Below are 23,097 nucleotides of genomic sequence, written 5' to 3'. Positions count from 1 at the left end.
ATCGTACGATGTCTAATGTAAAACATTGCGATGGATGATGGCATCATTGTCATAGGTGGCAGTGAATTAAATATTTATGAGTAATTCATTAATTCATAACGAAGTAACTATTTGTAGCCTACCGTAACAACTACCTGACCCGTGTGGTCATTGTTTTACCCATAACCATTACCACCTGTCAATTATTTTTTTCGCGGGACTTTGGCATGAATAGGCAGAGAGATCTGTCTCTTTATAATGGCGTCGACAAACTTTGTTAAAAGGTGCACAACTAACAGGAACCAACCAACAGTATCAGAGGTTTAAGCTAAAATACTCAGTACAAGCGTGAAAGCGAAAGATTGAAGCAGTGTACTGATGCTGTGACACGTTACCTGATAGATTCAAAAGACTGAAGAGTCGTTAGATTAAATACACAAGATTAAAAAATTATCACGTTTAACAACTACAGTGCTGTCCCAGGAGAGAGAGCCCTGAGCTCAAGGGATCCTCGGGCCCAGGGCTCCTCCCTTTCAGATGGGAGAGTGGAAATTGAGCTGAGCTCGATCTCAAACTCCCATGCTGCTGAGGCCAAGGTGAATTTCCTGAGAGTAAGACATTAGAAAAAAAGATGTAGGCTTATTTTATTTAAAATATAGAGCGTATTTGGACGGTGGGAAGAATCCGGGGAACCCGGAGGAAACCCACATGGACACGGGGAGAACATGCAAACTCCACACCAAAATACCAGATGGCCCAGCAAAGACCTGACGCCATTGGTATTCTTGCTGTAAGGCAACAGTGTGTCACGTTAGCGTGATCAAAAAGGTGTGAATCCAAGTGCAGGTTTATTTACAATCGTACAGCAAACAGAAAAACAAGATGTCCGGTGTTCAAAAATAACAAAGTAACAAATAAACAGCAAAACAAGAAACTAGGACAGAAACAGGATCAGGAACAAGACTAAGGTAACAACAAACTCGATATTCAAGACTTACTAGAAACTGATGACAAGAAAGACAAACGACGCTGTGCCAAACAGAGGTGAAATGGTTGTATAAATAGTCCAGGAAATTAACAGGAAACAGGAACAGCTGTGAGCCAATCAGTGTACGTGGACCGGGTGTAATGCGTGTGGTATGTATGGACTTGTAGTCTTTTGGGCGCTGTAGTAATTTCTCAGAGTCCGTGAACTAAAGCGCCCTCCGGTGGTCACTGACCGTCATGACACAGTGCTAGTCACTGGGCCACCGTGCCGCCCATTCTGGATTAAGGTGGAAGAAGGGGAGGAGGGGGGTTTCTTCCAGACGAAGATAGTTATAGAAAGGAAATGAGGATATATATTATGTTTTTTTTATTTTATAATTTTTTAGAGGTTTTTCACCTTTATTATGACAGGACAGTAGAGAATTCAGACAGGAAAGCATTGGGAGCAGAGAGAGGGGAAGGATCGGCAAAGGACCTCAAGCCGGGAATCGAACTCGGGTCTCCGTGAGGCTACTGGCGCCGACATATATATATATATATATATGTATATATATATATATATATATATATATATATATATATATTTATATATATATATATATATATATATATATATATATATATATATATATATAAACAGAAAAATAACCAGGGGGGCTAATAATTCTGACTTCAACTGTAAATGAAATTCAGTAATTTACCATAAAATGTACACATTTCGTTCCTACCATTAAACTCTTGCAACCAAAGCTACCGTTTCTTACCGTAAATTTGACAGATTTTTCTTTAACAGTGAACGCTCCCTTCTCTCTTGCTGATCTCCTTTGGCAGATGAATGTTTTGTATTAAGTAAAGGCGAAGCTACTCATGTTGTCTCCATCAATAGCAGATACATTAGTGAAATCTACTATGCGCGAGAACACTATTCATTTACCTGGACCTGTCCCTGCTGGGCCGCATACAGGCTTGTAGGAGGTAAAGAGCTGTATCCACTTACTCCGCGATGGGACCCGGGCGTCAGGCACTGGGTAATCAATGCCCATCGAACGGAGAGAGAGAGAGAGAGAGAGAGAGAGAGGAGGAATCAGGATGAAGGCTCGGAGACTTTTGTTTCCCTAGACCTGCATAGGCAGATTTTGCAAAGCCTGGATCAAACTGCAGCTTATGTGCCTTTGCTGTAGGTCAGACTGGAGAACATTGTGGATGGCTATGGGTGCGATTCCCATGAAAAACAAGATATCTGATCAGATTTAGACCTTGAATGTAAATATACAATGGAAGAATATGTTTACTGGAGATGTTTCCCAGTGATATGTTGCAGCTTGATATGCTGCATAAAACATATGCTGGATAAGTTGGTGGTTCGTTCCGCTGTGGCGACCCCAGATCAATAAAGGGACTAAGCTGAAAAGAAAACGAACGAATGAATGAATGAATGATTTACAACAGGGGTGTCAAAGGTATAGCCTGCAGGCCAGATCAGGCCCGCAAACGGATTTAATGCAGCCCGCGAGATGATTCTGTGAGCTACCTTTTTACAATAAAATATACTGCTGTTCCAATTGTGTCCACTGGATGGCGCAATAGCAAACTTAATTTCATCCCATCCAGAAGCCTGAATCAGCGTCAATTTGACCGCCATCTAAAAGAGAAAGACCTCATACATTTTTTTTGTATCCCTCCAAGAAAACTAAACATTCACGATCGATCTTCTCTCGCTCTGCACGTTTCCTACTGCTGCTTCTGTGTGTGCGCAATCTGTCACTCACAGAAATTCTCACGTGCTCTGCAGACCCACAGAGACGCGCCTTTTCCACCAAAATGCATCCGACCGTAGTTTCTGAATCTCCTAAAATGTCCAGGATTCAGGTTTTACTTTCGCATTCTAAAGTTGCCGTTATTTGTATGCGTTTTTGCATTACCATGTCGCAGCTGAATGCGCGCACAGCAGCGAGAGAAACATTAAATGATTAATCATATAATAAACGACTCACATAAACTTTATACTTGGAGAGAACAAAATGACATCTAGAATGGCTGCAAAATATTTGTACACCATCAGAAATGGTTAATCGACTAATTTGCCATATTTAAATTAATACTTTAAATACATACCATACTTTATACATACCTAAAAATGTTTTGACGATACTGTAAATGTCATTCCAATATAGCAACTTTGAACCCATTGAAAAGAAAAGGTGTATAACAGTGTCATAATTAATAAAAATCAAGTTTAAAAAAATCAAGTTATTTTTTGTTTGTCGCATGTAGTTTATCATTTATGTGCTGTGGGAAAAAGGTGTTTTTCAATCCGGCTACCACTGCAAGTATATTTCAAACCTGTGGGAAGCCCTGCATACTGAAGCCTGGTTTATACTTCTGCGTCAAGTAACCGCCGTAACCCATGGGGCATGCAACGCCCATAGCTGTGCGTTTATACTTGTCATGTTCACCAGCGAACAACCACCAGATGTCGCTGGTAAACACTCAGTCATGAAACTACAAATGTGTTTGTTATGGACTTCAACTTCATACATGCTCTTCGGCCACACACCTGCTTCCTTATTTACCTTGATTACATTCGCACACCTGAGGACTTTCAGAGACTGATTAACACACACTATTTAAGCCACACATTCACTCCTTCAGTTTGCCGAGTCTTGTTAACTGTAATAGTAACACTACAACGCGTTTTCCTTGTCTTGTTTTCTTGTGTACCGACCGTTAGCCTTGTTAGCCTCTTTGTCTTTGCCTGCCGCCTGCCTTTCTGACCTCTAGCCTGTATTCGACTGTGATTCTGGACTGTCTCCAAATACCTGTTTGCACCTGTGTTGACCATCGCTTGCCTGACTTTGAATAAACCTGCATTTGGATCCTACCTTCTGTTGTCAGTGTCAATCCCCGACGTTACAATACTTCTGCGCGCTGTCGCTGTTGGTCTGCATTAACACTTCCGAAACGCTAGTTGGCAGAGAGGTGTGAATGTTCCTCTGTGTCGAGTTTCTTCTCTGCTGTTTTGCTTTTCCTGAACACTTCCGGGATGTACAAGTGGCTCAAACTCGCTCTTTTTGAGGCAGGAACCGGCGGACGTGCAACAACTTTAACTTTGAGATAAAAACACAAAACTTTCCATCCGAAGCTCCTTCATGAGACTCCACACTTGTAAACAATCGCTCCATTGGGCTAGCGCCGTTTGCGCGGCTCCCGGTCCCGCCCAGACTTGTCAGCGCTACCAAGCCGACCAATCACAGAGCTTGCGCTACGCATAGTTGTGACGTGTAGTTACATTTTTTGAGAGGTGCACGTCAGTAAAACCGACGGCCATGGTGAAGGGCTATGCGTCAACGCCGTAGCATACGCTGGCGTTTGTCGCCGAAGTATAAATCAGCCTTGAGGTGATCTCACAAGGAAACGTAGCTATTTTAGGTTTTGTCAGTTTGGCTATTTTTTACGAGTTCAGTCGCATGAAAATGTACCATTTAAAAAAGGAGGCGTGATACCAAACCACACCCCTAATAGCCCCCCACCCCCCTCAGGGTCCAGCCCACTTAAGAACAGATTTTACTCCATGCGACCCCTAAAATAAGTTTGACACCCCGGTTTACAAGGTTCGTGTCAGCCAATAAAACTTTGGCCACTTGTATGCATATGTTTTGTTGATGTTGTTTTTGTTTTAGTTTTTGAAAAAAGGAAAAAAAAAAGGAAAAAATAGAATAAATAAAAATAAAAACATTATTAAAATAAAAACATTATTACCCAACAAGCAGACTGTTTATAATCTCCGCTTCAGTACGTTACCTAAAATCCAATTTGTGTGTCTGTTAGTCAAGAGACCTCTAGTGGACATCTGGGAATAACAAGATGGAACGATTTCGCGGACAGAAAAGACAGAGGGCTCAAATAAGCAGGTGGGTGTTTTCTGCCTTTTCACACTCACCATCACACATTGTGGCCATGAAGAAAATCCCAGTAATAATGGAGTCTGTAGGTTTCTGCCAGCACCAAAGTGAAGCCGCGACCTCTATTAGAGTTAACGCTTGCGTCCAGCGCAGTCTGCTCGAACATCGCAGCCGCGTCTGTGTGTATGTGTGTTTGTGTATACACGAGGAATAACAGGTTCTTGAGTTGTTGTGTAAGTCTGGATAAAGGTCACTGTGTGGGATCTGTCAGTGAGGGAAGCCTTGGCATTTATAACCCGCAACTTCAAGAAGTGGCGTGCAGAATACATACTGTACACACACACACGCACGCACACACATGACTTGAGTTGCTGCATATAGTTGCAGTTTATGAAGTTAATGCTTCTGAAACATGTTTATGAATGTTTTATATGCATTTAATATTTTATGATTATGTCTGGGTGAAGACTTTAGTTTTTTCCACATGCTGTAAAACGCCGAAATGGTTTAAAATATAATTTTATTGCATTTATTTTTTCAATTTATAAAGCTGATGCTTCTGAAACACGTTTCTAAATATTTTATATATAGGAAATATTCTTAAAGATGTCTGGATGAGGACAAGTCATAATTTATTAAATTTATTTTGCCATACTGAAAAGCAATGCTAATATAGAATATAGATTTTTGACTTATAGTTTTGAGCACAAACTCCCAGATGTGTTAAAATAGTTACTAATATATATATATATATATATATATATATATATATATATATATATATATATATATATATATATATATATATATATATATATATATATAATTATACTTTATTTAAATAAAAATACTTAGTGAGGTAAAAATTTTATGAAATCTGTATAACTGTATTAAATGTGATCTTAAAGTATAGTTTTGCATTTTATGTGGCTTTTTGCTTGTGTGGTATATAAAGTATGACGTGAATTCTAGATTTCTATAAATAATATATTTATTGTTTTATTAATATTATAATTATTATTATAATTGTTTTATAAAATTTAAATATACATATGCAAAAAATTCTAACATTGCCAGACTGCCTTGCACTAAGCACAGTGGATTTATTAAATCTACCATTGCATTTTGGCAAAATAAGTCTTGATTTTATTTTTAATTAATTATGGAAAAGACCTACATCATAATAGTGTACTAAATTTTTATTGCAGCTAAAATTATCTAATGCAAATAACACTGATACACAGTATTTGTATTTGCTGTGTATTTTTGCGCACACATCTTGCGAAATTACACTGGGATGATTAGTGAATAGTTCATCTATTTTCCATTTAATCAACACATTTTTCCTCAAATCTCTGTTGTGCACTTTTGGAGTTGTGTTTATCATACCGTTAATAAAGTCACAATTATTAGCCCTCTTATGAATTTTCTTTTTCAAATATTTCCCAAATGATGTTTAACAGAGCAAGGAATTTTACACAGTATTTCCTTTAATATTTAATAATAAAAAAATATGCAGATAATAATATTTTCCTCTGGAGGAAGTCTTATTTACTTTATTTCGGCTAGAAAAAAAGCAGTATTTAATTATAATAATTTAAAAGAAAACAACATTTTAAGGTCAAAATTGTTAATTCATTCATTTTCTTGTCGGCTTAGTCCCTTTATTAATCTGGGGTCGCCACAGCGGAATGAACCGCCAACTTATCCAGCAAGTTTTTACGCAGCGGATGCCCTTTTAGTCACAACCCATCTCTGGGAAACATCCACACATACACACACACACACACTCACACACTACGGACAATTTTTAGCTTACCCAGTTCACCTGTACCGCATGCCTTTGGACTGTGGGGGAAACCGGAGCACCGGAAACCCACGCGAATGCAGGGAGAACATGCAAACTCCACAGAGAAACGCCAACTGAGCTCGAACCAGCGACCTTCTTGCTGTGAGGTGAACGTACTACCCACTGCGTCGCCAGGTCACAATTATTCACCACTTTAAGCTAATTTTTTCATTTCTCTACAGAACAAACCATCGTCATACAATAACTTGCCTAATTTTTCTAACTTCAATAATTAACCTTATTAACCGCCTTTAAATGTCACTTTAAGCTGAATACTAACATCTTGACAAATATCTAGTCAAATATTAATTACTGTCATCATGGCAAAGATAAAAGAAATCAGTTATTAGAAATGAGTTATTAAAACTATTATATTTAGAAATGTGTTGAAAAAAATCTTTTCGATAAACAGAATTTGGCAAAAATAAATATATAGCCGGGCTATTAATTTATAAGGGCTAATAATTCTGACTAACTGTATATAGAGTGTTCAGAGTCTTAAAAGATGTTTCGATTTTGAAATTGGAGAGAATGACATGCATATCGATAAATAATAATTTGCCGTGCGCTTATAGGAGTTCTCAAGCAATAGATGGGCTCAGCAGATCAGGGCGAACGCGTTCACATAACCTTTGCAGATTCTGGTATGAAATGGAGACTCGGAGGTGTCACCGGCAGACAGAGAGCAGTGCTCTGATGGAGACGTGCTGAGTTATGATGGATTGAGTGCTGGAAAGTGCGGAGAGATGATCCATATCACCAATCAATATCTCCTGCACTCCTTCTCTCGCAACGAGTGTGTGTGCGTGACAGGAACAGTTGTACGGATGCCTTTAACCTTGTGTATGGACAGGCTGTCGGAGCGCCTGCGGTCTGATTTTAATCACATCCTGGGGTTATTTGGCATTACAAGAATGAGATACTGTTATCTTGGAGAAACTCGTACATATTTCTTTTTTGGACATACTTCCTGTGCAATAAAGAAACAATATCAGCTCATAGAAAACAGATGTGTTTACATTTGCAGTGTATGGGTGCATTTATGTGTTTTTTTGCCGGCAGCTAGCTCTACAACTCTCACATGGACGCCCACTGAAGCTAAGCAGGGCTGCACCTGGTCAGTACCTGGATGGGAGACCACATGGGAAAGCTAGGTGCCTGCTGGAAGTGGTGTCAGTGAGGGAAGCAGGGTGGACCCAACCTGCGGTTTGTGTGGGTCCTAATGCCCCAGTATAGTGACGGGGACTCTATACGGCGCCGTCTTTCGGATGAGACGTTAAACCGACTCGACTCTCTGTGGTCGTTAAAAATCCCAGGATGTCCTTTTGAAAAGAGTAGGGGTTTAACCCTGGCATCCTGGACAATTCTGTCCATCATGGCCTCCTAACCCTTCCCACATCATATCTGGCTTCATCACTCTTCTCCACCAATCAGCTGGTGTGTGGTGTGCGGTCTGGCACAAAATGGCTGCCGTCGCATCATCCAGGTGGATGCTGCGCTCTGGTGGTGGATGAGGAGATTCCCCCCATTGTGTTTCAAGAATTCACACTTAGCTGTTAATCAATAAAGCGTATTTGGCATGCTGTCCCGGGAGAGAGGCTCGTAATATCCTCGAGCCAGGGACTCCCTCCCGTTAGAAGGGTGAGAGGGGAGTTCGAGGTCAGGTAGGTCTCGAGAACTCCCCTGCGTGTAAACTTAAGTGTAAACTAAGGTTGTATTGGGTGATAATTTGTTTTAGTCGATTGGCTATGGTCAGGGCCAGACGGAATCTGCGGACGTTTTTTGCTATTTCTGCGGAGAATATTGGTAAAAATCTGCAGATTTCTCCGGAATTATTTTGGGAGTATCCAGCAGAGTATCATAACTAAAACCTTAATGTATTAAATAAATAAATTACTGAATAAAAACTGAATAAATTCAGATTTACACATTTACTCAAGTAAATAAACAGAATTAATTAAGGGCTAAAAATCTGCAGAAATCGGCGGAAAATCTGCGAAATTCTGCGGAATTCTGTGTGCGCAGATTCCGTGTGGGCCTAGCTTTGGTTTATGTTTTTGGACGGTGGGAGGAAACCGGGGAACCCGGGGGAAACAAATACGAGGAGAACATGCAAACTCCGCACAGAAACACCGACCGGCCCGAAAGGTTGGACCGGCGGTGTTCTAGCTGTGAGGCAACAATGCTAGCCACTGGGCCACCGTGTCGCCCGATCAGAAAAAGGGGGAGGATGAAGGGATGGAAAGGGGTGGAGCTTCAAGACGAAGATAACTGGAGTGAAAAACTCAGGTTATTTATAATGCTTCCGCAATCATCTAACAGGGCTGATTACGGAGCTAACAAGGAGCCAGCTGTGTTGATTATAAGCACGTGATCCTCTCGAAATTAGTTTATGAATAAACCGCACAAAGTGCCCAGAAAAGCTCTTGTATAAATGTAAGGAATTATTGTTATTATTATTGCATCATGTTAAGAGCTGGATTTTTAAATTGCTGTCATAGCCAGGGGCGTGGCTAAGAAGTCAAAGAAGTTGAGTAAGAAGTTGAGTTAAAACCCTCGCACAGTCACAGGCCCTAAAAACACTTGGGAAATGATAAAGTATAATCCAGACTCAACATTGATTACCCTCGTGATGTGCGTATGATCACATTGCGATATCGATGCTGAGACTATATATTATGCAGCCCTAGTTTCAGATGTTTTCCGCCTTTTTTTGGACATGCTTCCTGTGCAAAGCCCAATGAAAACCCAAACAAAAAAGCAGGTGTTTGCACTTGTCACATGTGTGTTTTTTTATCACGTTCGGCGCATAATGATTTTTCTATTGCTGTCATAACATGACATTGATTTGACAGATTCCATTTCAGATCCACATGTTTAATGAGATTTTCCAGCCTGGAGCTAAACTGTGTGATCACCTTTTTCCCCGACGGAATTGCATTGCACATTGCTGAACTAATCACACATCATGCTAAAAGACAGTTAATTGCTTTTGTATTAAATGTCACATCACCACTTCTTTGATTTACCAACACTTTGACTTAATTGGTTTGTCTGCTGGAGGACAAAATATCAAGAACTGTTTACATCAAAACTTTTGTTTGTCATATTTCACAAACTTTGGATTTCATCTCCTTGGTTCAGCTTAAGTTACTCCTCAAGGCTCCTTGTTGGCAATAATGGTCCAATATAGAAGCTTTAACCACCATTGATGTTTACAGAAAGCTTCCTATAAAGAATAGTTTGCCCAAAAATCATTTATTCTCCATTATGTGGTTTAAACCTTTATGATTGTCTTTCAGTTGAAAAAAAAATTATATATATATATATATATATATATATATATATATATATATATATATATATATATATATATATATGACCAATTGACCACTTACCTCCATATGGACGGCTTTGCCGCTGTTACCAGTTTGTCCAGTAGCTAGGTTTAGGGGGGTGGGAGGGCATTTGAAAACACTATTGGTTGGATTTAGGGAAGGATGAGGGTGGGCCAGTCGGTCAGTCAGTCAGTCAGTCAGTCAGTCAGTCAGTCGACAGCAGCCACTAGTGAGTGAAGAGAAATTTGAGATCTCAAAACACATACACGGCGACCTCTGGTGGATTCGAGAAAATAAAAACTGCGAAAAAAAAGTAGCTTCTGGGACGTATTTGGCACTCTCCAGAAATGTATATTGGGGTACATTTTCAGAATGAGCCTGGGTTGGTTATTTTCTCTTCTTGTGTAGCATTCTAGAAAGGACTTGTTTGTTGTGTATCAACGTTTGAGCTATTTATAGATGTGTTCGGAAGCAACACGAAACATTTTAATAATATTTAGGCAAATTGAACGAAATCTACTATGAAAAAGGGCTGGGTGATATGGCATAAATGCAGTCTCGATAAATATTTTCCATATTGAACGATAACAATATATATTCCAATAAAAGTTGTTAATGCTTCCAGATTTAAAAGAGCATCCCAACAAGGACCGAAGCCACAAAAATTAGAGGGTCCATTAAATGGCATATTTTCGGTCGATAAATTTTTGGTGGCCAAAAATTCGGTACATCGCTAATATCAACACAATTTTAGGAGTCTCATTGCTGCACATTTTTGCTGTGTGATTGGCTCTTAGATTATTATAGAGTAAAAAAGTCCAGAGCTTATCATTTTTATTGACATAAATTTTACCCTGATTCGATATAATATCGTTTATTGGCCTAGCCCTAATTCTAGTAAGGACTTGGTTGCTGTGTGTCAACGTTTGGGCTAGTTGTAGATGTTTTTGGAAGCAACTCGCAACATTTGAATAATATTTTGGCAAATTGAACGAAATGTACTAAAAGACTCGAACAAAGATTCGTTCATCTTGATGATTAGACTCAAAGGTCAGAGTCAGTAAAATGATCCAAACTTCCCATTACCAGTGTTTCAAGAGTTCACACTTAGATATTGCTTGATGCTATTAGCAAGTTTGGCATGCTGTCCTGGGAGAGAACCCTGAGCTCGGAGATAATTGAGCCCATGGTCGATAGAGCTTGTAAGGGGAGTATGAAAATAGGTGGTTCTCAAGAGCTCCCCAAGGAGGAAAGGGGGAGAAGGGGTGGATGGGGGGTTTTCCTCTGTTGCGTATGAATTGTTCATAAGAGAACATAACTGGTTTACGTATTGTCAGATAAGTGGCTAATTTGTACAAATTCACACAACTTAATTTGTCATCAATTAGGGATGATTAAATGAAGTAGGTAGATTTTTAGCATTATGAGCTGGTTGTTTACACACACTGCGGACAAACATCAGTGTTTGGACACCTTATAAAATAAAATTTTGCATAATAGGTCTTCTTTAAAATGTCGTGCGGTCATTTCAGTTGAAGCCACGAAAGAGCAAGACCATGCTGATCCTCAGACCTTTAATTACAGACTGTTTTCTTGATACAGAACAGCTAAGTTAGCACCTTTTTTTTCGTTGTCAGAGTAAAAGTCCAGTTGTTGCCGGGTAACACCTTGTCAAGGTATATTCACTCTGACCACAATTAAATTGCAGGAATTTTCTGTTCTGTAGGTGTTGCTCGCGGGCATTTATACTCACCGCTGAAGTATCCAAGGAGGTCTATAATAGCTGGAGAAAGCTATCGGAGAGAATGTGAATTATATCCTGCAATCTTTGCCCACAGGAGTCACATATTTGGAGAAAAAAGAAAACTCTAGCTGTGGATATTTTTGAAATACATCAGCCACTTTATTAGGTACATCGGTTCGGCTTCTCGTTAAAGCAGATATATGGAAAACAGTCACTCCCCTGGCAGAGTGCATTCAGGCTTGTTAGATGTGGTCAAGGTGATCTGCAGATGTTCAAGCCATCTGAGGAAAAAAGGTGATTTAACCCTTTCACATATAAGCTTTAAATTCTCTAGCTGACCCTCTGCAGGGTTGCCAGATCCAAGACAATTGTTTAATCCGATGAGACACCCTATAGGAATGAAAATTAGCCCGATTTTCCACCCCGATGACATGCCCAAAAGGAATAAGAAGGAGCCCAAATTTTTTGGCCTTTTCCAGAGTCAAGATAGTCCAGATTGTTGACCTTTTCCAGAGTCAAGACACTAGTATTCATTTTAAAGGGGGTTAATAATATTGACCTCAAAATGGATTTTAAAAATTTAAGAAAATGAAGAACTGCTTTTATTCTAGCCAAAATAAAACAAATAAGACTTTCGCCAATAGAAAAAAATATTATTGGAAATACATTTTTTTTTTTTAGATATGGCCAAAACTGATGTCCTGCTCATTTAACATGTAACGAACGATCAGATGCTTTTACTCACTCATTTCCATGCTTTTTGGGTTGCCAGCTATGCATTCCAGTATCATTGTGCATTAAGAAATGATTCCGTTTTAATGGAAATGCATTAGGTACAGTGAGATTCATAAATGTTTGGACATTGACGCAATTCTAACATTTGTGGCTTTATACACCAACACAATGGATTTGAAATGACACAATATGTGCTTTAACTGCAGACTTCCAGCTTTAATTTGAGGGTATTTACATCCAAATCAGGTGAATGCTGTAGGAATTACAACAGTTTGCATATGTGCCTCCCGCTTGTTAAGGGACCAAAAGTAATGGGACAACTGGCTTCTCAGCTGCTCCATGGGCAGGTGTGTGTTATTTCCACATTATCCCTATTATAATGAGCAGATAAAGTGTCCAGGGATTATTTTTAAGTTTGCTATTTGCATATAGAATCTGTTGCTGTCAACTTTCAAGATGAGATCAGAGCTGTCACTTTCAGTCCAGCAAGCCATCATTAGGCTGAAAAAACAAAACAAACCCATCAGAGAGATAGCAAAAACATTAGGCATGGCCAAAACAACTGATTGGAACATTCTTTAAAAGAAAGCACGCACCAGCAAGCTTAGCAGTACCAAAAGACCCAGTGGCTGCTGATGTCTATGCGTTTCAGACTTTAGGCTGTAATTGACTGCATAGGATTTTCAACCAAGTATTAAAAAGTGAAAGTTTGAGTATTAATCCCATCACTTTTGGTCCCTTAACAAGTGAGAGGCACATATGCAAACTGTTGTAATTCCTACAGCATTCAACTGATTTGGATGTAAATACCCTCAAAGCGGACAGTCTGCAATTAAAGCACATCTTGTACGTTTAATTTCCAGTCCATTGTGTTGGTGTGTAGAGACAAAAATGTAAGATTGTGTAGAGGTCCAAATATTTATGGACCTAACTGCATTTCCAAAACAGGATCAGTAAAATATTTAAGAGATTCATCAAAAATTTACAAAACAAAACTTGCAAGACAATATACTGTAGTCCAGGGTATATATTTTTCTGTTCTCAAAAATGTAGTCCCGGGCACATATTTCCAACACATCACAGCCTTTATAAACCATGAATATAGCCTTTTTTCGTTAATTTAGATTTTGAAAATATGGACAAATTTCATTCTAAAAAAAAGAAACTTCTCTTGAAATACAATCAACAACTTCTGATCTACTGAGATTTTTATGCACAACTATTTCTAGGGTTTACAGAGAAAATCTTACTGAAAAATATCCATTAATTTGTAAGGTCTATTCATTTGTAAGGTTTAAAATGCCTATTGATGCCAGAGGTCAGAGAAGAATGACCAGTCTGGTTTGAGTTGACTGAAAGAGAACTGAGAAGTCATTTTACTCATTACAATAGGAATAAAAAGAGTAGTGCCATTTTTTTTATGCTGACCTTAATGGCAACTGACTATGCACTAAATGGTCTATTAAATAACTTTACTAGATATTTTCCACTATGGTTTCGGACACCCTTACAAAAATTGTCTACCATACGTATGAGGTATGGGGTGATTTTTAGAGTTGCTCCCATTATAATCAACAATACCGAAGCACACTTGCAGTGTAGACAGATTTTGGTGATTGTAATGGGAACAATCTAGTTTTGTCACGTTGCGTCGCTCGCTCTCGGTGTAGGATTGGGGGGGCTGTAAGGGACAGAATTTGAGAGATTAAGAAAAACGTGTAACATTCCACAGAATACAGATAAGCTTGTTCTGTTTATCGAGTCTTTCAGGATACGAGCCTAATGTAAACCTGTTTTATCTTCTCTGAAGCACTGGAGTGCTGTCTCTACAGATAGGACGCTTTAGAAGAACAAGAGATTTTGTTATCGTGTGACACCTCCCGGGACAAGGTATGTACACTGTTTCAGGTCTTTAAATGATAAATATGACAAAAAAGAGAGAAAAGTTTGACAAAGGAGACATGGCTTAGAATTAAAAATGAAGGATTAAAAATTTACATCATATTTAGCATTGTGAGATCAATATCCTTTAGTTAATGAAGCAATTTTATATTATAAAATGCATTATAATACTTTCCATGTATTGTCTTGCACACAAAGCATTTCTTATGTTCTTATTTCATATATTTACATAAGACACCCTTTAAAATGTCATTTTGTTTCTATATATTTTTTTGTCATATTTATAATGATATTCATTTGAGGATATAATAAAATAATTTATTTAAATTCAATTCAATTCAGCTTTATTTGTATAGCGCTTTTACAATGTAGATTGTGTCAAAGCAGCTTCACATAAATGGTCATAGTAACTGGATCAGGGTAGTTCAGTTTTTTGTGTTTAAGTTCAGTTCAGTTTAGCTTAGGTCAGTGTGGTTTGAAGTCATTATTGAGAGTCCAAACACTGAAGAGCAAAGTTCACAATGCAGCTCCAAAATATGAAATAAACAACGCAATCTCATGGCAATTCATAACGTTTTGATTTAGTGGCTGATTTGTATGAATTTGTATGATCTCATTCTTACAAATTTGCTACACTTGTCCCCCAAAGATGGTTGGGTTTAGGGGTGGGGTTGGGTGCCACGCCTCCTTTGTAAAATTGTACGTTTTCGTACGACTGAACTATACAAACAAACCACGAAACTGACAAAACGTAAAATAGTTATGTTTCCTCGTGAGATCAAGCTGGAATAAAAGGGGACAAATCACTTTTATAAAGGGTTTAAACACAGCACTGTGGCAACAGTGTGTGAATATATCCAGCTTCAAATGGTAAAAAGTTATTAATAAAATTTTTATAATCACACTTGATAAAAACAGCCTGCAGAAACACTTTGATTGACATTTTCCCTTTGTACGTGTCATCAGAAGTGGAAAGCCCCGCCCATTAGTGATAATCTATATCCCTCATTAGCATAGGATATTAGTCTTTTATTTGAATTTGCCACTATGCTGACAGAGGAGAAGTCTCAATCGAATTCAAAGCAACAGTGAACATAATGGCATGATTATTATCAAAGCCTAAAAGGGTCAGTTTCAAAGAGTTATAAAGGGTTATTTGTGTGGTATTTTTGAGCTGAAACTTTACATAAAAACTAGGGCTGCGCTTTTTTCTATGGTTTATATTGCAATTTGAATATACTTTCACAAGACTTTATTAACTCTATTCATTCATTTTCTTGTCGGCTTAGTCCCTTTATTAATCCGGGGTTGCCACAGCGGAATGAACCGCCAACTTATCCAGCAAGTTTTTATGCAGCGGATGCCCTTCCAGCCGCAACCCATCTCTGGGAAACATCCACACACAGTCATACACACACACATACTACGGACAATTTTGCCTACCCAATTCACCTGTACCGCATGTCTTTGGACTGTGGGGGAAACCGGATCACCTGGAGGAAACCCACGCGAACGCAGGGAGAACTTGCAAACTCCACACAGAAACGCCAACTGAGCCGAGGCTCGAACCAGCGACCCAGCGACATTCTTGCTGTAAGGCGAATGTGCTACCCACTGTGCCACTGCGTCGCCTTTATTAACTCTATTTGTAAAGAATTCATCATTTTATTTTGGGATTTTTTAGGTAAGTTCATCTGCATAAAATATACAAAATCACCCCCCAAAAACTAATTAATGCATGGATGAAAACATAAGCATAATGACAGAAATTAAATAAACAGCACTTCATGGTTTTTGGTGGCGTATTGAGGTACAGAAATTCAATAATCAAATTTTAAATAACTGTATTGTATAAATAAACCCATTCATTCTTTGTTAAAGTGGCTGACTTTATTTCTTGTGCCCAAATAGTTTAAGATCACTTAGTTTAGATTTTGGCCACAGGCCTTGAAAATGCATAAAAAAAAACTTTTACACTATTATATCAGGGTTAAACTTGAAATGAAATAATGATTTGAAAATGTATGTACGAGTAAGATGACTAGTCAGCCTCTTCAAAATGTGGAATGGAGTTTTTTGGTTGCTATTGTGTAAGTCAGAATTAAATACAGTGTTGGAGCTTAAAAATATCTGTGTGGAGTTTGCATGTTCTCCCTGCGTTTGCATGGGTTTCCTCCAGGTGCTCTGGTTTCCCCCACAGCCCAAACGCATGTGAAATAGGTGAATTGAGTTAACTAAATTGGCTGTAGTGTATGTGTGTGAATGGGTGTTACCCAGTACTCGGTTGCAGATGAAAGGGCATTCATTGTGTATAACATATGCAACCCTTGATAAATAAAGGCAATAAGGTGAAGGATTGAATAAATGGTCACGCTCAGGTAATGCATTTACTAACATGAACTTATAATGAACAACACTTGAACAGCATTTATTAATCATAGTTCAACATTCACTAATGCATTATTAAAATCTAAATTCATGCTTGTTAAGATTAGTTTAACATTGTTGGAGCTCTAAAAATATCTAATACACTTATTATAGGAATTCTTCGTTTAACTGATAAATTAAGGAAAGCTACACAGATGCACTCAGTGAGTTGCAAAAACCTCAGAATCTATCAATACGCCCCCATCCTTGCGCTGGAAGACTTCTCGGAGAGAAGAAACAGCGAGAGGAAAGAGATGAGGCAGAGGAGCAGGGCCTTACTCCTACCTGCTTCCCACACAGCGAGCAGTTCCTGAAGAACTGGAGGAGGAAGCACTCCAACCTCGATTCTTCTCCTTTCTAAACTCTGCTAATCACCCTCTCAAGCAGACCACCACGACTATTTTAAGTGCATATCCGTCATACTCCTGGCCACCTCATGGAGTTATTCAATAAGCTTACTGAGGACTGGCAGAAAAAGAGTTCAAATCCAACTAAAGCTGTGCGTTTTTTTCAACCAGGGCTCATTGTGGAAACGTAGCCCTGCGGATGTTTCTGCGGACCACGATTTACATCCCGGGAGGTACGTATTCAAGCGGTTTTTGTTTTTGTGGATCCGCGAGAGGCCGCTGTGCACGCATCTCGGGCGCCTCTCAGGAGCGTGTGCCGTTCGCGCCCGCGCTGTTCTCGCGTGAAAAGCCGCCGGATCGGCCGACTCGGCCGCCCTCCTCTTCCTCCTCCTTCCCTAAACCCGAGCGACGGTTTACAAAAGCCGTCCAGAAAAAAAAAAAAAGCAAAAGCCCTCGTCTTCGATTTTGACCGCATTTTCGGATCCCGCCGTGTTCTCACCCTTATTTTTCGGATTCCGTTTTTTGTCTTACCTGATTTCCGGAACCGCTGTTCCCGGTCGTCGTCCCCGCGGCCAGCTCCTCCTCCTCCTCCGGGGCCTCCGCAACGCTGTGAGCTAGGCAGACAAACTGGTTGCATCGGGAAAGCCCTCCACTCGGAGGCGAGCCGTCGGCCGGTGAGCGCGAAGAGAAGGGGCGGAGCGGCGCCACACCGCCCCGCAGCATTCGCTCGAAAAAAACGCTGCCTTACGTACCTTCGGCCAAGTAAATCGCGGTCTCCAGAAACGTCCGCGGGGCTACATTTCCAGAATGAGCTTGGGTTGGTTTTTTTAGGGTTCTAGGAGGAATATCTCATCTTATAATTGCTTTCGATTCGTTTTTCAACCACTTCATTTTAATGGACCCTTTTCACATTTAAGAGTTTCTCAGTGGCGGAAGTCATAATAGTTGGGTTAACTTAGTGCGCAGTGAATGGAAGAGTACAGCAAGTTTTTTTTTTTTACAATCCAGCCACCCCAAATCAGAAAAAGTTGGGACACGTTTTCCAATTTTAGTTCTTGCAACACAAAAAAAGTTTGACCAGTAAAGCATTTACCAGTTTGTAGTGTTGCCATTTCGTTGCACAACACTCAAAAGACGTTTAGGGACTGAAGACATCAAGCGATGAACTGTTTCAGGTGTAATTTTTTCCCATTCTTCATGCAAACAAGTCTTAAGGTAGGCAATAGTATGATATGCTCTTCATTGTACTCTTCAAAATGCACCACACGTTCTGTTTTGGAGACAGGTCAGGACTGCATGCAGGCCAAATGATGGAGTGTTTCAGGTGTAATTTTGTCCTATTCTTCCTGCAAACAAGTCTTAAGGTGAGAAACAGTACGGGGTCATCGTTGCATTTTGTGCTTTAAAATGCACCACACATTCTCTTTTGAAGACAGGTCGGGACTGCAGGCAGGCCAGTCAATTACCTGTATTCTCTTCCTTCGCAGCCAGAACTTTATATAGTGTGCAGAATGTGGTTTTGCATTATCTTGGTGAAATATGCATGGGCATCCCTGAAAAGGAGGCAGCATATTGTGCTTTTCAGCATTAGTGGTGTCATCACAGAAGTGCAAGTTACGTTTTCCAAGGGCAATGATACAACCTCAGACCATCAAAGACCCTGGCCTTTGGATTTGTTTGCTGGAAACAGTCTAGATGATCCTTTTTGTTTTTGGTCTGGAGCGCACGGCAACCATTTCTCCTAAAAATTACCCGATTTACTGATTCATCTGACCACAGTACTCGTTTCCTCTGTGTGATGGTCCATAGACGCCTCCAAGCCCTGAGCCCAGAGTCTCGAGTGTATTTGCTGAAATAATAAAAGAAAAACATCATAATGGTGTTATAAAGACTTCAGAAAAAAAGTGTAACACCGATAATGGCAGACAGAAGCAGAACAACGTCAAATTTACTGTCCCACCCATAGACACTGCGTTAAAAGCGCCTTGCACAAGCGGTAATTTATTATTATTATTTTTTTCTAATTTATTGCAAATATGACGTAATACATACATAAATACATATAAATATACATGCGTTTTTTAAAAATGTAATATTAAAAACTTTAGATTTAGGATGCCTATGGCCTTTAAACGCCTCACAACCACCCGATTTGAATGTTATCACTCGATTGAACGGGCATCATCAGTGGTTATCAGCTGATAGATATGGGTCAGTAGGGGCCATCTGTGCCTACAGGTTGTTATCATTCATCCACATGGCTAATCAGCTATACATACTATACAGCTATATAATCAGTTAATCAGCTATACCAGAACAAATTTGACAAGTGTTATTATACACCACAAGCAACAGAAATGGAAAAACACTGCTTCACAAACATCGTCCAGTGACAATCATCGTCCAGTGAGTGATAACATTCGAAACCGCTCTCATAACAATCTTGTGAAAAGGATCCATAAATTTATTGAGGACATTCAGAAAAAGACTTAAAGGGCACCTATGGTGAAAAATCTACTTTTCAAGCTGTTTGGACAGACATGTGTGTAAGTATAGTGTATATGCTGTCATATCGGGGTGAAATAAACACACTCAGTCCTTTTTTTCAAATTAAACAACAACAAAACGGTGGACCAATTGGAGCGGTTTTCAGACCGACCGCAACTTTACGTAGGAGTGGGGTCCCCCCGCCCACCAATATTGATTGACAGCTGCGCGCATTAACATGTCTCCATAGTAATGCATAAAACCATATCGACAAGACAGGACGAGCGCAAAGCAACCAGGAATAAAAGGTCTGTTCCATTTGCTAAGATCATCAATCATCATCAGACGTGATCAAGAGTGATTTTTACAAGTTTAACATGTTTTAAATCGTGTGCATGTGTGTAATGAAGTACAGCCATTCACTTCAGATTCACTTCTTCAGTACAGCCTCATGTCTCTGTTACTGTCTCTGTGTATGTGTGTGTGTGTGTGTCTGCCTGCGTGTTTACGCTATGCATGTGCGTAAGTGTCTGCGCTACGTGTCTGTGTTATGTGTGTGTCTGCCTGCGTGTCTACGCTATGCATGTGCGTAAGTGTCTGCGCTACATGTCTGTGTTATGTGTGTGTGTGTGTGTCTGCCTGCGTGTCTACGCTATGCATGTGCGTAAGTGTCTGCGCTACGTGTCTGTGTTATGTGTGTGTCTGCCTGCGTGTCTACGCTATGCATGTGCGTAAGTGTCTGCGCTACATGTCTGTGTTATGTGTGTGTGTGTGTGTGTCTGCCTGCGTGTCTATGCTATGCATGTGCGTAAGTGTCTGCGCTACGTGTCTGTGTTATGTGTGTGTCTGCCTGCGTGTCTACGCTATGCATGTGCGTAAGTGTCTGCGCTACATGTCTGTTATGTGTGTGTGTGTGTGTCTGCCTGCGTGTCTATGCTATGCATGTGCGTAAGTGTCTGCGCTACGTGTCTGTGTTATGTGTGTGTGTGTGTCTGCCTGCGTGTCTACGCTATGCATGTGCGTAAGTGTCTGCGCTACATGTCTGCGTTATGTGTGTGTGTGTGTGTGTGTCTGCCTGCGTGTCTACGCTATGCATGTGCGTAAGTGTCTGCGCTACGTGTCTGTGTTATGTGTGTTATGTGTGTGTCTGCCTGCGTGTCTACGCTATGCATGTGCGTAAGTGTCTGCGCTACATGTCTGTGTTATGTGTGTGTGTGTGTGTGTCTGCCTGCGTGTCTACGCTATGCATGTGCGTAAGTGTCTGCGCTACGTGTCTGTGTTATGTGTGTGTGTCTGCCTGCGTGTCTACGCTATGCATGTGCGTAAGTGTCTGCGCTACATGTCTGTGTTATGTGTGTGTGTGTCTGCCTGCGTGTCTACGCTATGCATGTGCGTAAGTGTCTGCGCTACGTGTCTGTGTTATGTGTGTGTCTGCCTGCGTGTCTACGCTATGCATGTGCGTAAGTGTCTGCGCTACATGTCTGTGTTATGTGTGTGTGTGTGTGTGTGTCTGCCTGCGTGTCTACGCTATGCATGTGCGTAAGTGTCTGCGCTACGTGTCTGTGTTATGTGTGTGTGTCTGCCTGCGTGTCTACGCTATGCATGTGCGTAAGTGTCTGCGCTACATGTCTGCGTTATGTGTGTGTGTGTGTGTGTGTCTGCCTGCGTGTCTACGCTATGCATGTGCGTAAGTGTCTGCGCTACGTGTCTGTGTTATGTGTGTGTCTGCCTACGTGTCTACGCTATGCATGTGCGTAAGTTTCTGTGCTACATGTCTGTGTTATGTGTGTGTGTGTGTGTGTGTGTGTGTCTGCCTGCGTGTCTACGCTATACATGTGCGTAAGTGTCTGCGCTACGTGTCTGTGTTATGTGTGTGTGTGTGTGTGTGTGTCTGCCTGCGTGTCTACGCTATGCATGTGCGTAAGTGTCTGCGCTACGTATCTGTGTTATGTGTGTGTCTGCCTGCGTGTCTACGCTATGCATGTGCGTAAGTGTCTGCGCTACGTGTCTGTGTTATGTGTGTGTCTGCCTGCGTGTCTACGCTATGCATGTGCGTAAGTGTCTGTGCTACATGTCTGTGGTATGTATGTGTGTGTGTGTGTGTGTCTGCCTGCGTGTCTTAGCTATGCATGTGCGGAAGTGTCTGCGCTACGTGTCTGTGTTATGTGTGTGTGTGTGTCTGCCTGCGTGTCTACGCTATGCATGTGCGTAAGTGTCTGCGCTACATGTCTGCGGTATGTGTGTGTGTGTGTGTGTGTGTCTGCCTGCGTGTCTACACTATGCATGTGTGTAAGTGTCTGCGCTACTCGTCTGTGTTATGTGTGTGTGTGTGTGTCTGCCTGCGTGTCTACGCTATGCATGTGCGTAAGTGTCTGCGCTACATGTCTGTGTTATGTGTGTGTGTGTGTGTGTCTGCCTGCGTGTCTACGGTATGTATGTGCGTAAGTGTCTGCGCTACGTGTCAGTGCTATGTGTGTGTGTGTGTGTCTGCGTGTCTGCGCTGTGTGTGCGTGAACTCAAACTCGTTGCAACTCCACAAAAAATGCATCAAATACTGATTGGTAAAGTTCTTACTGTAGTATTTCTCACAAACCTTACGTGAGATCTGCTTCCTGAGGCAGCCGAGGGCGTGTTGCTGACAGGCACGTGGAAACGGTGGGCGGGGATGACTCGCCTTAAAGGCCCAGTGCAAAAAACAGCAACAACCTTTTCCCAGCTATAATACAGACACTTCAAACAAATAATAAATACTCTGATGGGTGTTTTGAGCTGAAACTTTACAGACACATTCTGGGGACACAAAAGACTTAAAATAAATATGAAAAAACGGGTAACCTACAGTATGTGCCCTTTAAAATCCATTTATAGCTGTTCGTTTCTTAAGCTCCTAGGAGGAGTATTTCATGTTTGTGTTTTGAGTATCTTATAATTGCTAACGTTATATGAGTTTTTCCAACCGCTTTCACTCTAATGAACGCCACTGAACAAGCTTTGAAGTTGAACTATTTCGGTCATTTTCTGCTCTTTGCTGAATCTGACGCAACCTATTAGTGTAGATTCGAGTCAAAACGCAGAGACAGACTCTCATTTCTGATGACACGGAAGATAATTACTTGCACTCAAGTGTCCTGTAATGACTAATATTAGCTCAGTCGTATTTGGATGGAGTTTTCAACCAGTCGTCACGCCGCTGACAACCTAAAATTCCATCTGAAATGCTTTTGAAATTAAAGCAACTCTTCCAGTGATGAATCTCAGCCACCCAAAAAATCTCGAAGCTCACAATAACAACAGAGGAGCGTTGATTTTGACATAGCACTTTCTGCGAGCCACGTCCATCACAGCAGCCAACGTTCGTTCGTTAACTGTGGCAATGACTGCATGTTCTTCACAGATTTCG

General features: G+C 40.5%; 1 long non-coding RNA gene across 4 annotated transcripts in view; it reads left to right on the top strand.

The window, feature by feature from the left end:
• Positions 1 to 23,097, top strand: part of LOC141378994 (uncharacterized) — a 50,462-nt gene that overhangs the window by 17,165 nt on the left and 10,200 nt on the right. The window contains exons 2-3 of one of the 4 annotated variants that reach the window (XR_015516417.1): positions 4,795 to 4,877; positions 14,345 to 14,424. The exons of 1 other annotated variant lie outside the window; for it this stretch is intronic. This is a non-coding gene — a long non-coding RNA (uncharacterized LOC141378994). Of the gene's footprint in view, positions 1 to 4,794; positions 4,878 to 14,344; positions 14,425 to 17,047; positions 18,426 to 23,097 lie in introns of those variants that run through there. 2 more of the 4 variants (XR_015516416.1, XR_015516415.1) reach the window with 2 other exon arrangements.

This window comes from Danio rerio, chromosome 19, assembly GCF_052040795.2.
Source record: "Danio rerio strain M-AB ecotype USA chromosome 19, GRCz13ab, whole genome shotgun sequence".
NCBI lineage: Eukaryota > Metazoa > Chordata > Actinopteri > Cypriniformes > Danionidae > Danio > Danio rerio.
Note: the sequence above shows the minus strand (reverse complement) of the source record. Positions and strands in the feature narration are given on the sequence as shown.